Here is a 13,396-nt window from a genome sequence, read left to right on the forward strand (position 1 = left end):
AAAACAGAAAATGTCAATACAGCAATTGTCTCTCAGCATCAGTATCCTATGACACACATTCACAATGATCTAATCAAGTGTCTCTCTCCATCTCTATTCAGCAGCTAATTACAACATGTATTCAGCCATGAGACGCCAGATTAGCACGGTGCACACAACGGGCCGGATATGCAGGAGGGAGGGAAAGACAGCCAGAAGAGATTAAGAGAGTTTGTACACAGTAACTTCACATCCTGTTGAAGTTCATCCGTCCACGTCAGCTGAGAGAAATGAACTGTGCTAAACTGGTGGCGCTGTCCGTGGTGCTGAAGTTTAACGGAGTACTGGTGCTTGTTTGGGACATTTCTTTAACTGTGCACACACAAAGAGCTGTAGACCCTAGAAACACCTGCAGATGGATCCCTTCTGATCACACCTCCATTCATCCCTTTCTTACTCATTTTCACATCACATGTCATTTAGCTGATGCTTTCATTGCATTTCACCCATGGTTTACATTTGACTGGGGAGCAATTTGGGGGGAAGGAGTCTTGCTCGGGGACACTTGGGCACATGGAGCAGCCTGGATTTGAACCGCCAACCTTTCACCTTTTCACACCACGCTACTCCATGCGCCACCGTCGCTGTTTTACCACCAGGAACCTTTTCTTACATGTGAAGGCCTTTTCAAAGAGAGCTGTATGATTATCTGAGATATTCTTTTTTCTCCCTAAGAACGAAGCGTGTTTCATTAAAAGTTAATCTGCTCCAGTTGAATCCATTGTTTTCTGCTCCTAATAAAACAAGGACTCCTTCCAAAACTGCTTCATTAACTTCATGGTCCAGGTATTGTTTTCATGCCACTGAAGTTAATGTATTTAAATCTCAGATGATTCAAGGAGAGCACCCAGTGGTTATTGTAACATTTCTGAAACAACATATTAGATATTAGATTACTTGTAGTGCAATATGTATATTCAAAATGCAATGCAGTCTGTTGTGCACTGATGGAATTTCTACTTCAGTAAATGCATTTAATTTTGAAAATGTTTTCTGCCGTTTATTCTCAGTGCGTTTTTCGTAGACTCTTCCTATTCTTAGTCCTGAGTTTATAAAGGGAGGAGTGACCGGTGCTCTGCTTTACTGCCTGTTCGGCCACGCACTCAAATGTTTGCGCCCTTGTAAACAAAGATATTGGCACCTGCTCCTTCTGTTTGTGTGTGTGAGCTTGTTTCCTCCCAAACTGGGCCAGCGGAGGCTGGTTGGTTTGTTGAGTTTTTTGGAGAGCGGACTGAGAGCAGTTTGGATTTTATAAAGATAAATCAGCATAAACAGGATGCATCTTAATGCATATTTATATCTCGTGAATTACTGCGAAAACGCATCCAACTGGCAGCACCTGAGTCCTGTATGAGATGTGTACTCTACAATCTCCTCTTATAGAGGGGTTGTCATCAAGGCCTACGAGCATCAGCAGGAAGCCACTGAGTCCGGATACCAATCACAGCAGAGATAAAACCCGTACAACGTATGACAATTAGCAAAAAAATTAGATAATTGTTGTTTTTCTACCCACCATTTTGTGTAAATGAAGTATTTAAAACATTTCTGTGCACACAGGTTAGAATAAGCTGATGAAAAGGCTATAATTCATCTGCCCAGTAGTACACCTGTGCTGTTATCAATTACTGCTGGAGTGGTCCTCACAAAGATAGGTTTAAGAGCATGCACACACACACACACATGCTTTATGAGACAGCATTGCAACAGACACCCTCAGTGGTCGAATGCAGCAGTTTGTTACTCCCCGTAACACAGCCGTGACCCTGGTCATCTCAGGTGGCTATTTCCTGTTCGATCCAATTCACGTCAAACACAGCTCGCATTTAGAAAGAGTGCGTGGACCTCTGGCACCGGTCTAATCACCATGAAAACACAACCGAGCAGTAACTGATAGTGCACATCAAAAAATGCATATTTAAAACGTTGAACTTAATGAATTATTCCAGTTTAGACGCCACTTTATGAACTTAATGAATACAAATGATTGGATGATTTCACACTAATTAATACGATTAAACGAAGCGGCGCCGGCGATGCCCGCCCCGCCCGCCGGTCTAGTCGGTCGCAGTGTGTCGGCCGGTCGCCCTCCTGCCACGTGCGGCCTGCCAGCGCCGAGAGGACAGACGGTCCGTTCGCTGGCCCGGCGGTCGGCCTCGGTGGCGGCGTCCCGGCGCTTCTCGCTGAAGGTCGGGGGGCAGGCGCCGTAGGGGGCGAGGAGGAGTGCGCCGACCAGCTAATCCGATGCTCGTGAGTCACACAAATAAGATACACAAGAACAGAAGTGTTCCGCTTGCCTCCATTTGCCTGCATTAAAAGTCTCAAACACAGTGTTGATTTGCTGACTCACTGTCACACCCCCCCCCCCCCCCCTTCATGTTTGTTCCGGTGAGGAGGGGTCCCCACTCTGTGTTTATACCACAAATCGTCAAGGAATTCATAGCTTAAGGGGAAGTTACTCTGGTCTGATCCAAATGCCGCCCCCCCCCCCCCTATGACCCTAAACCCTGAACAATAAACAGCTTTATTGAATGAATGAAGGAATGATTGAATGAATGAATGAACATCCTGCGGGTTTTTCCGTCCGATCTTTGTGTAAAGTCAAATGTGTCTCCTGTATGTCGATGCATGTATGTGAATCGGGTTGGGGGGGGGGGGCGGACAGAGGGTCTCTGCCTCCAGGTGAAGGACCAGTCCATTCAGGCTCGTATTTCACCCCCCCACAATGTGTCAAGGACATGTGTTTATTTAATAAGATGGGAGGGGGGATGGAATCGTCCCGGCGCCGTGCGCCCAGAGATGCTGAACTAAACGTCTCCATCGGCTCAGTGAACTCCAGCGTAAAATGAGCTTCGGGGTGAAGAACCGAGGCTTCGTCCTGGCGTGTCCTGACGTGCAAAGAACGTGTTCACGTCCCCCTCAGCGCAGGGACAATCCATTCAGGACACTCGGGGTTGTTAACAATGTCCCCCCAGCGAGAGACGGTTTCACGGGATTATGGGTAAAACTTTTGGCAGCAATGGACCCGGTTTGAGGTGTAAACTACACGGTGCAGAGATGATTCGACCTTAACACCTGCGTGTCTCCACAAAGCAGCGTTACTAAGCCAAAGAAGAGCTGCACTAAAAGGATCCTGTAGGAAGCTCTTAAACTGCTGAGCTCCGCCTCTGCCGTCAAATAATAACTGACGATGGGGGCGTTACGAGGGGCGAGACGACCTGATTAAGGGGGGGGGGGGGTCAAGATGAATGATCAAGCAGACAGAGGGGCACTCCAGCCAATCAGCAGCCAAATCAGCCCCTTCAAAGAGTATTATGCAAATCACAAAATGCATGAAAGCAACGCCCAGAGATAGTTTTGTGTGTGTGTGTGTGTGTGTGTGTCTGTGTGTGTGTGTGCATTGCAGAGACACACATAAGGATCAGGGAGAGGTTCGTCCTCCACGAGGCTCCCTGAAGCTGAAGCAGGAGCCGGAGAGCTCGTCTCATTGGAAAAGGGCCTGCAGGGCTTCCTCCATCCAAGAATGAAGCTAATTCACACGTCAGTCTCTTTCCTGACGGGAAGCCGTTGCCAGGCAACCTCAGTCTGACGGACAACTCGTCCTGAATTATTGAAAACCTGTGAATCCTCCTCGTCACAGCTACAGATGTTTGCATTTTTTCTCATTACTGGATTCTACTTTTTAAAAGTAATTCTCTCAGATTGTGGTGGCAGCTTCAGACAGTTTAAAAGAAGAAGCTGACAACTGAACCCAAACAAAGGTAAATGTACTTTAATGAATGTAAACTAAGCCAAGAACCCGACAAAGCAAGTATGAGAAGATCGGTAAGAAACCACATGGCAGGTGAATTCCAAACGACTAAAGGTGAAGCCAGAGGAACACGGATGGAGATGGATCATCGATGTGAGCTGTTTGGGACACGAGTCCATTCTTTGGTGAAGATGCTTTCATACAGAAGGTTCTTTTTAAAGCTGCCCATATTTCCTCTTCATCTCTTTTTAGGAACATCTCTCACACTCAATCGAGACCGAAAGGTAATAAAAAAATACCTTTTTGCATTCAATGGACACTGAACACCGTTAGTGTTGAATATGACATTAAAAGATACTTGAGCTAAAAATACATCGTATCATAAATAAACATTTATGGCCAAACCTCCACATCAGGCTGCTAATGAAATCCACTAATAATACACTTTGTAATGTAAAATGTATTTAAAAGCTAAAAAAAGAATCTTGAAACGTTTGTCCCTCTCAGGTGTCGCCGTCCCCCCCCCCCCCCCCCCCCCCCCCGGGGGCTGCCATATGCTGACTGACTGTGTTTATGTTTTTGTTGTTGTTTACTCGCGGCTTCCACGTTCCAATGGCCCACCACATCCGGCCCCCCCAACGACACCTTGGCCCGCCGTGCGGCGTTTCCATGCCAACCCCCGACCCGGGCGCCGGCCCTAATTGGCTCGCGAACGTGTTGTGTTGATTTAATGAGAAAAAAACAACAAAACAACATGCAGCGCTAACGAGGAAATGTGTTTCGTTAACGAGTGAAGACACAAAACGCTGCGTTCACACTCACAGCCTCACCGAGGTTTGAAGGAGAGCGATCTTTCTAGTGCGTTTCCTCGTTCCCCTACAGTGAGCACACACACACACACACACACACACACACACACACATTAGGCCCACCGGCTGATGTGTTTGTGTGTCTGTGTGTGTTGTGTGTTGTGTGTTGTGTCTGCCGGTTCCTTGAAGACGTTCTTGCACTCAGCCCATGTGTTGACAGGGATCCTGAGCTGTGATTGGTTTAAAGCTGAAACTAATGAAATCAAACGCCGGCTTGAAGCAGTCGATCGTCTGAAGTCATCGAAGTCGTTAAAGATATCGACATCCCATCGCTGCCCTCCACTAAAGCAGAGACATCAGGCGACGCTCACGGAGGGTCCCCCCCCCCCGTCCCTTAAAATACGGAATCGTCTCGTATTTGAGAATGAAATCGTCCTATTCTGCCCCTGATTGGTTGATACTGGCTGCCATCGATTGATTGATGGGCCGTGAACCTGAAACAGACCAGTCAGAGTCAGAGGAGGGCGGGTCTCTTAGCGGCGTGTCGATTCGAAAGCTCCAGATACCCCCCCCCCGCGACGAGAGTGGGAGGACTCACCCTCCGGCCCGCATGCCCCCCCCCCGCCCCCCGTCGGCGTGGCCTCCCTTGTTTTTCTTTACTAAAGGTGAAATGCACGGGACGAGTCACAGAGACGTCTTTTCTTTGTAATTTGAATCCTCGTCTTGCTCATCGGCCTTTTGTTGGCTTCTAAAGTGCTTTTACCCTCAGAATAAAATCCCCCCCCCCCCCTCCACGGCTCCCTCCCACTTCACATCCTTCTCCACATTAGCGGTGCGTCGGCTGCATTAAATGCCTCTTTTTTTTCATCCCGTTGAGTCATCTGTGTTGACGTGCAAGGCAAACAAAAGGAGCTGCCCCCCCCCCCCCCCCAAAGTATCCGACATGGTCTCTCTTCATGTGTGTGTGTGTGTGGGGGGGGGGGGGGGGGGGTTCTATGCAATTAGTTCTCTCCAAAGGTTATAAGTCGGCCTGTGCGGTGCTGTAATGAACGTGTTTGTGCACTTTGGATCCCGGAGCTGCAGCGAGGGGGCCGTTATGTAAAGAGTTGCAGCAGTGTTTAATCCACACGCCCACAGCGCCGTAATTACTCCCACAATTCCAAATGCAATCAGCATTTTATAATCCACAGGTACGCTCCAGGGGAAGAACCCGGGGGCCGTTAGGATGATCCGAGGTTCCTGATGCGCCGTTAAAGCACGTTTCACTGAACCACTGAAGGACAGCGGCTCCTTTAAAGGCAACACAAAGATACACAAGCACAACCATCACTTGCAGGAGAATTAGGATTTACACAAAGAAATGAATCTAGAGTCACATTTTATTGATGTTCAGGTCAGAAAGCTAACTAATTGGATACCTTATTAGCATAAGTCGCAGAGTAACTCAGCTTTAATTTAATATTCTGCGATCATGGTTTAAATGCTTTTGCATTGCCGCGTATGAATATATAAATACAGTATATTTATTTATATATATATTTATAAAAGGGGCCTTTTAAGAGAGACTGCAGCAATTTCAATCAGTGTTTTTTGTTCATCTGAGAAGAAACAAATGCATCGTTCAGGTTGTTCTCTGGTTTGGTTTCAGGAAATAGCCATGGCCTCGCACCACTCAGCCTTCTACCCAAAACGCATCATCCTGCAATAGTCTTCTAAACTCTCTTTTAGCTCTAACCTGCAACTTCTGAACCCCCAAAGACCAAGAGCAGGAGAGATATTTCGGGGGGGGGGGGGCAGTGCACATTAAAGACATCATTTGGCTTGAAGTGAGTAAAAGTGAGAGGAAGCGAGATAAAGAGGCTGTGTGGTTGCCAGGGACAACGGACTAATGGGAACTCTTTGTGGCTCTCCGTTTGATCCCTCTTCATCCCCCCCCCCCACCCCCCTAACGCGTCCCTGATCTGTTAATGGTGCCGTTCCTGCGTCTTGTGTTGGAGGAGGTGAATGTGCTCGCGCTCCATCTCCTCCCCACCAGCTTCTCCTTCTCTCTCAGTCTCTAAAGTTAGTTGTACACACACTGGTTTCATTCTTCAACAAGGGGCTCATTTGCATGGAACGATTCCTCATCAGCATGCCACGCGACAACAGGAAGCTTCACGTGTGCAGCGACACCAGGTTCCATTAGAAAGGGTTCTGCTAACTGAAGACAGGAAGGTGTCCATCACAGCTGAGTTGTGGTCACACATGGAACACTGTGCTGTGTACACACACACTTACACACACTTACACACACACCCTTCTTCACCACCACATGAGGAAGAACATGAATAGATTCTGTGGGATAAATACTTCACAAAAAGATGGAGACACTGCATTAATGGTTCATATCCGGGTTTCTGTTTTCATAATGGGTCCATTTAGTGGGCGAGTCCACAGATTAATGCTCACTGCACAAAGGACCGTTTCCAATTGGTAACACGCAGCCTCACAAAGTCACATTGTGCTGCTTCGTAATCAGTTTTCAGAAGTTTGAATGTGACCAATGAAGACAAAGGACAAGCAATTAGAGGCATTTAAAAAAAAAAGTGTTTGCTTTGATTGGCTCTGCTGGTTACTAAGCAACATGCAACTGTAATAAGCTGTGAATCCAACCCTTTACCTCGTCTCATTAAAGACGTATTCCTTCCAACGTGAGGGTGGCCTGGTGCCGTCAACACGTAGTTCCACATTTGTTTACCATCAACCCCCCCTCAACCCCCCCTCCCCATATATTTCACATGCACGGGTCGCATTCGATGCTCCTCAACGTGACTTTGGTCCGTCGCATGAAACAAACCTTCTCGTAGTGGCTCCAGCTGAGGTGTCCATCGTCTCTTCTGCAACATGTTTGGAGAATTCATTTAACGTTAATAACCTCAACATCTCCCCAGAGGAGCTTCCCTATGGTCGCTCCCTCTTTTCTCTCTTCTAACCTTTACTTAAGGAAAGATGGAGAGAAATGGATACTCTGAGATGCTGCGGCGGCTTCCATGACGCGCTGAGCCGTGAGCAGGGAGCATTCCTTTTGTCTTTGTCGAAGAGACTCATGTCAGTGTTCATCCAGGCACGTATATCTGTGTCAGGTGAGCGGCAGGCCGTCCCGTCCTGTGATTGGACGTCAGACACTCGGTCCCCCCCGTCTGGAGATAAAGATTGAGGGCAAATGAGAGACAACGTGGAGCGATTATAGCTTCTACTTTTTGGCGTTTTGAAGTCAGTCTGGACCAGCTGCTGCTCAGAGACACCAGCAAGCCCGGCTTTGACCCCGCCCTCGTCATGTGACCAGCTGCTCAGGAGGTCATGACATGGAAAATTGTTTTTTTAATGGAGAAAGCATTCTTTCATGTTCCAGCAGAGATGTTCCAGCTCACTTGACATGTTACATGCAGAAAAGATGATTATATATAAAAAGCAACGGTGCCGATTGGTGTAAAATGGGAGAACCGCAGTGAGAGGATTGATGTCCTGTTTTCGTAAAGTTTGTGCGACCTGACCTTAATCATAATAAGAAAATCACTCATAAATATGAGAACGTATTCGACGGAGCACAATCAGAAAAAAGGACCCTCTGCAGTTGCACTTAATCAGAGCAGTGTGATTATTTCACACCTTGCATTAATATGATCTTCACCCCCCCCCCTCCCCCCTCCTCCCCTCCCCCGCGTGACTCTCTCCCTCAAGTGTAATTCAGAGTTGTATTAAAGCCTCCTTCTCTTCTTCAGCTCCACATCTGAGACCTCTGGCTCTCGTCAGACTGCTGGCCACCCCCCAGATGAAGAGGAGAGCCCGTTGATGCAGCTTCACGCCGGTTCCTGCTCAAAGTGACGCACAGGTGAGTGAGTCACTCCTCCAGTGATACGCTCTCGGATGGAGAAGCACGTTTTTTTTTTTTTTCTCAAAGTGCTTTGACCGTTTCTGGTGTGCTGGACCGACGCGCCTCCTCACACTGGATGTTTTTTCCTGGTTTTGTCATTTTGGGGGAAACGGATCGGTGGCTTTTGGCTCGGTGTCAACGTGGAGTTGAAGTTGTGCGCTGCACATGATGCACGATGATGATATTTACTGACATTTAGAGTAGAACGACAGAAACCCCTGCAGCCACCTCTAGCTTCAGCCGAGCTTCCGGTTCGGTTCCGTCCCACAAAGTCCTGATGCTGTTATTATTGTATGTTGTTGTATTATTAGGTGTGGAGCTGAGAGAGTTCTTGTTTGGAAGAGGGGAGAGGCTGGGCTGGATCGGCCTGTTGCCTCTTTTAACGCTCATAAATACATCTATAACATTTTTTGATAATCTGCAGACACATAGAAGAGCAGATTTAACAGTGAGGAGCAAAGCGCTTTGTGGGGATGCTCCTGCAGGTGTTCATCTGATACGGAGAGTTTGGGATCTCATTTTTTAGGCTGCCATGTCTGAGATGAGTCTTATCACGACGCATCAATGTGCATTTCTGAGATACATTTCAAGTCTCGCCCCGACATGTGTGCTACTCTGTGATAAGAAGACCTGAACCCGATCCAACACCAGCTAAGCTCACGCTATACAAGCTGCTTCATTATTTGGAATGATGCATTTTCTTCTCAAACTCCTCGTTAATCTCTCGATTCTGATCATCGGCTTCATCTTGTTTCCCTGAAGGCACGAGATTTTCAAGGTTCATGCGATAAGCACATGTGGCTGATTAAAAAAGTCTTTGAAATGCTTTAAAATGCACATTTGCAGTAATATTCTGGAAAAAGACATTAAATGAAAATGTTCCCCCGAATCTGCTGTTCACTTCACAGCATCCTCATCGCCATGGTGATGATAAGGAGTGTGCGGATGAGGGTCCTTGTGAGCATGAACAGCAGCAGTCAAACAGCCTTCGGTCACATTTCCTCAGCAGCTTCATCTTGAGTGAAACATCTCAACATCTTGACGGGTGCTGAATGATTTTGTAGCCTTAAGGATCTATTGAGCGATACAACGTCACTGAAGGAGACTCTGAGTAATATATCTTCAGGTGGAGTGTGGTGTGGAAGCAATGCATCTCCACGTCACTGATAGATGAGCAGATCGGCTCATTCGACCAAGGAATCAATCGGAGCCGCAAAGGATTGAATCCACTTCATTGGAATAAGCTTCGGCAATAATTGTAAGTGTGTGTGTGTGTGTGTGTGTGTGTGTGTGTGTGTGTGTGCGCCTATAGATTAGACCCCAGATTAGACATTGCAGCGATTGGTTGGTTTGTGTACTTGTTTGCTGTTGTGTGAATTTGTCTGCGCACAACCAACAACAATCCCCAGGGGGTCTCGCTAAGCTGTTCCCTGCCCGTCCATCCGATCCCCCCCACTGTTCCTCCCCATTCTGCCGGTCTGCAGTGCCAGGTTCTACAAGGAGGGGGGGGGAGTGACGGAAAGAGTCCAAGCCCCCCCCCCCCCACACACACACACACACATCGACACGCCCACGTGAACACATGACTTTCATCACGAGGCTTGTTCCCTCCTCTTCCGGCCCCTTGTGGTGGAGCACAGGTCCCTTAATGTGGGGGGGGGGGTCTGCGATCGATCCACACATCCTGGATACCCTCCTGTTGGCCCAGCGCCTGTTGATGTGGAGAGGGGGGGGGGGGGGCGTGTGCATCAGCCATGCTAATCTAATTAGTGCGGCCATGATTGAATCGGGCCGGCGCTGCCAGGAGAGACCGAGGAGCTTGTGTATTATTAAGAGGTTTGATCCGTCGCCCCCCCATGATGGAGGGGTCGGTGAAAAGGAAGACGGGGAGACAGTCAGTCAGAGATGGAGACAGAGTAGGAAAGGAAAGAGAAGAGGGAAGGAAAGAAAAACAAAACAAATCTTTTTAAAAGAGAGCGAAGACGAAGAGAAAACTGATGAAATAAAGAGAAAACTAGCGCAGAAGGAAAGACTCAGTGGAAAGAAAGACATCTCTAATTGCCCAATTACAGCAGTAAAAGCTAACGCGACTCCTAACACGACGCTACAAGCTAAACAAGTGCACCAAACAAACAAGCTCATCCACATTTAACAGTACGAAGTGGTGAAATAAAACCAACAACCTCATCAGGCAGGAAGGGGAGCAGAGAAACACAGGAGGGAAAAGCCTACAGAGACGCTCCCGACTCCTTCACTACGTTCCAAGTGAAGCCTCCTCACACACCTGTGTCTGTCCTCCTGGCACCATCCTCATGGAACCACGGTTGAAGCAGATCCACCCGCCTCTGGTCAGAAGCCCAGCTGACGGTGTCTAGTGGTCCAGTTGGACATCTATTAGGACACATGGCCCTTTTTATGTTGATCAAGGTGCGGCAGTGTTCCTCTGGTTCTTACCGTTCATCTTCCACCTTCTCACCTCTTCCCAGATTGTGTTCTGTCAGAAACCAGCATCCAATGTGGTTGATGCCAAAGACCTGCCTCTGCTACCCCCCCCTTTCCCTTTTCATTTCCCCTTGTCCTCCGGCACCTGACTCCTTCCCCTTCACCACTTTGCTTTGTCTCTCTTCATTTGGCTCACTTTGCCTCACAGATGACCTTCTCAGACTCTCCGTCTGTGTTTCCTCTTTCTCCTCCTTCACATCGTCTCTCTCGCTGTGTCTCCGGCGCGTTGCTCGACATCTTGCACCTCTCTGTGCTTTCTCCCTCTATGACCTCCTCCGGTCCCAGCAAACTGGGCTTCATGAAGTGAACGATGAATCGGGTCCTTTTCCACTTTATGGTGATACGTTTGAATGAATCCAGTAGGCTGCAGCGTTAGCTCCGAGCCAATTATATTATATTAAAACTACTAATAACAACAAATTGAATTATGTTTTTATGAACAAACCAGCATGATGAATTACAGAAGCAAAGTAACCTCTTATTGTTTGATGGTTTATGGACAGAGCCCAAAAGATGAGAATCTGGCGCCTTGTAGTCCATATGTGCATCATCAGAGATCATCTAGAGTCCTTGAGTTTTGTGCTTGAGGAGAACTGGTCCGACACACAAGGAGAAAGAATTTCAACAACATGTTACTTACAAAGTGTTTCAGGGATCCTGCTGATCCCTCTTAATGCCTCCGTCTGCTTCGGACTTCCTGCTCTCACATTCTCTATTCTTCATTTTCTCCCGTTCACTTGCCTGCTGCACGACTCCCCCCCCGCCCCCCCCCCCTACTCCTCCCCTTGTCTTATTAGATCATCTTCTACTTACTCCTCTCTTTGACTGGTTGGTGGTTCATTCATCCATTCACATCAGCACATTGAGTGCTCTCCTTCTGTTTCACCCTCTTCCCTTCCACTTGCTCCATCTCATTTCACAGAAATCTTAGAACTCGTTTCTCAGCTGATAATCTCGCGTCTTTCCCCTCGTGGATTGCATCATGTCTCCGTTACACATGAAGCTGCTGGTGGGAGCGCTTCACATTTAGACGTCCTGTCAGAGGTAATAAGACCCGCCTACTTGACAGCGACACCTGGCAGTTATGAAGCAACCAAGAGTTCATTTAAACAACTTAATGACATCATATCCAAGGTGGAGCATCCTCTCTCTTCAGTGCAGGAGCGCTCTGTGACCTGAAGCTATAATCAAGTATGAGTTATTTACATCAAAATCACTGCTGTCCGCTTAAAAGAAACCTGAGAATATTCTTCCCAAACAGCTGCAGATTTGTATTGATTATTGAGCGGAAGGTTTGGTGAGTCTGCACATCCATAATAATAATTATGAGGAACCCGTTGTGTCCTCAGTCCCCCCTTGTTGTGTCCTCAGTCCCCCCTTGTTGTGTCCTCAGTCCCCCCTTCAAACCCACAACAGCTTGTAAGAGATCTCCTTCAAAAATGTCCTTCACATGGAGGAAAGTTGGAGAAGTTTCTCTCACTGGCTGCTTGTCTTTCTTCTTCTTTCGATGAGTCGTCCTCCTGAAGGACAGAGGGAGACAGAAATACCGCGTAGCGCTTACTTCTCACATCCACCAAGACGCGCTCATGTATGAACATCATTTACATAATTGAACGGCAGAAGTAAATGTTTATAAGAAATCCCAATCAACGAGGGGACATTTCATCCTAACGGAAGGCTTCTGATATTTGGTCTTGTTTGGAGCTCAAATTAGGCGCCAGTTTAACATCTGGCGAGCGGATGTATTTTAACAGGTCGATCCGCCGTTGGGGGGGGGGGGGGGGGGGAGGAAACAGGTGGCGGGAGCAGAAGACAAAGCTGTGCAAAGTGCAGATGAAATGTTTGTGCAGCGATGCGGCTCGGCAGGGCCCCCCAGGGACGATATGAATGAGTGATGTCACTCAGGTCCATCCAGACGAGATGTTCTCCACATGGACGAAAGAGACACAGAGAGACGCAGATAATTCTAATAATAAACTAAAACTAAAAGTATGCTTTGATTATTTGTTTCATTATTAAACCAAACCAAAGATTAATAAAAGGAAATCATATTAAATTAGACTGAAACACTTTGTCATGGAATTTGATTTTGCGGTGAAGTTGTTCTTTTTATTAGTCTGTTGGGTTTTAATTTTACCAGAATAAACTTTCCGAATAAGGGAGAGAATATGTTTAAACCGCCGTTTAATGAATGCACGTATGAAGATGTCGAGGTGAAAATGCTACATCGCCGTGGCGACAACAAGTATTCCAGATAGTCATAGCAACAACACAGCGCCTGCACCCACATGAAATATTCATGCGTTCACAGTGTGATCTACTGCTATGAAAAGCAGTGAGTGTGACATGTAACGGGGGAAGAGGTCACCGGGAAATGGAGCG

The 13,396-nt window shown here is 47.4% G+C and overlaps 2 protein-coding genes across 3 annotated transcripts in view; both read left to right on the top strand.

The window, feature by feature from the left end:
- lgals2b (lectin, galactoside-binding, soluble, 2b) overlaps positions 1-13,396 on the top strand; it is a 155,802-nt gene that overhangs the window by 18,321 nt on the left and 124,085 nt on the right. The window lies entirely within an intron of this gene.
- Positions 8,365-13,396, top strand: part of elfn2a (extracellular leucine-rich repeat and fibronectin type III domain containing 2a) — a 71,714-nt gene continuing 66,682 nt past the window's right edge. For both annotated transcript variants that reach the window (XM_037471889.2, XM_037471890.2), the window contains exon 1: positions 8,365-8,470. The gene's annotated coding sequence lies outside the window, so the exon portion shown is untranslated. The remainder of the gene's footprint in view (positions 8,471-13,396) is intronic.

Source organism: Pungitius pungitius, chromosome 9 (genome assembly GCF_949316345.1).
Source record: "Pungitius pungitius chromosome 9, fPunPun2.1, whole genome shotgun sequence".
Taxonomy (NCBI): Eukaryota; Metazoa; Chordata; class Actinopteri; order Perciformes; family Gasterosteidae; genus Pungitius; species Pungitius pungitius.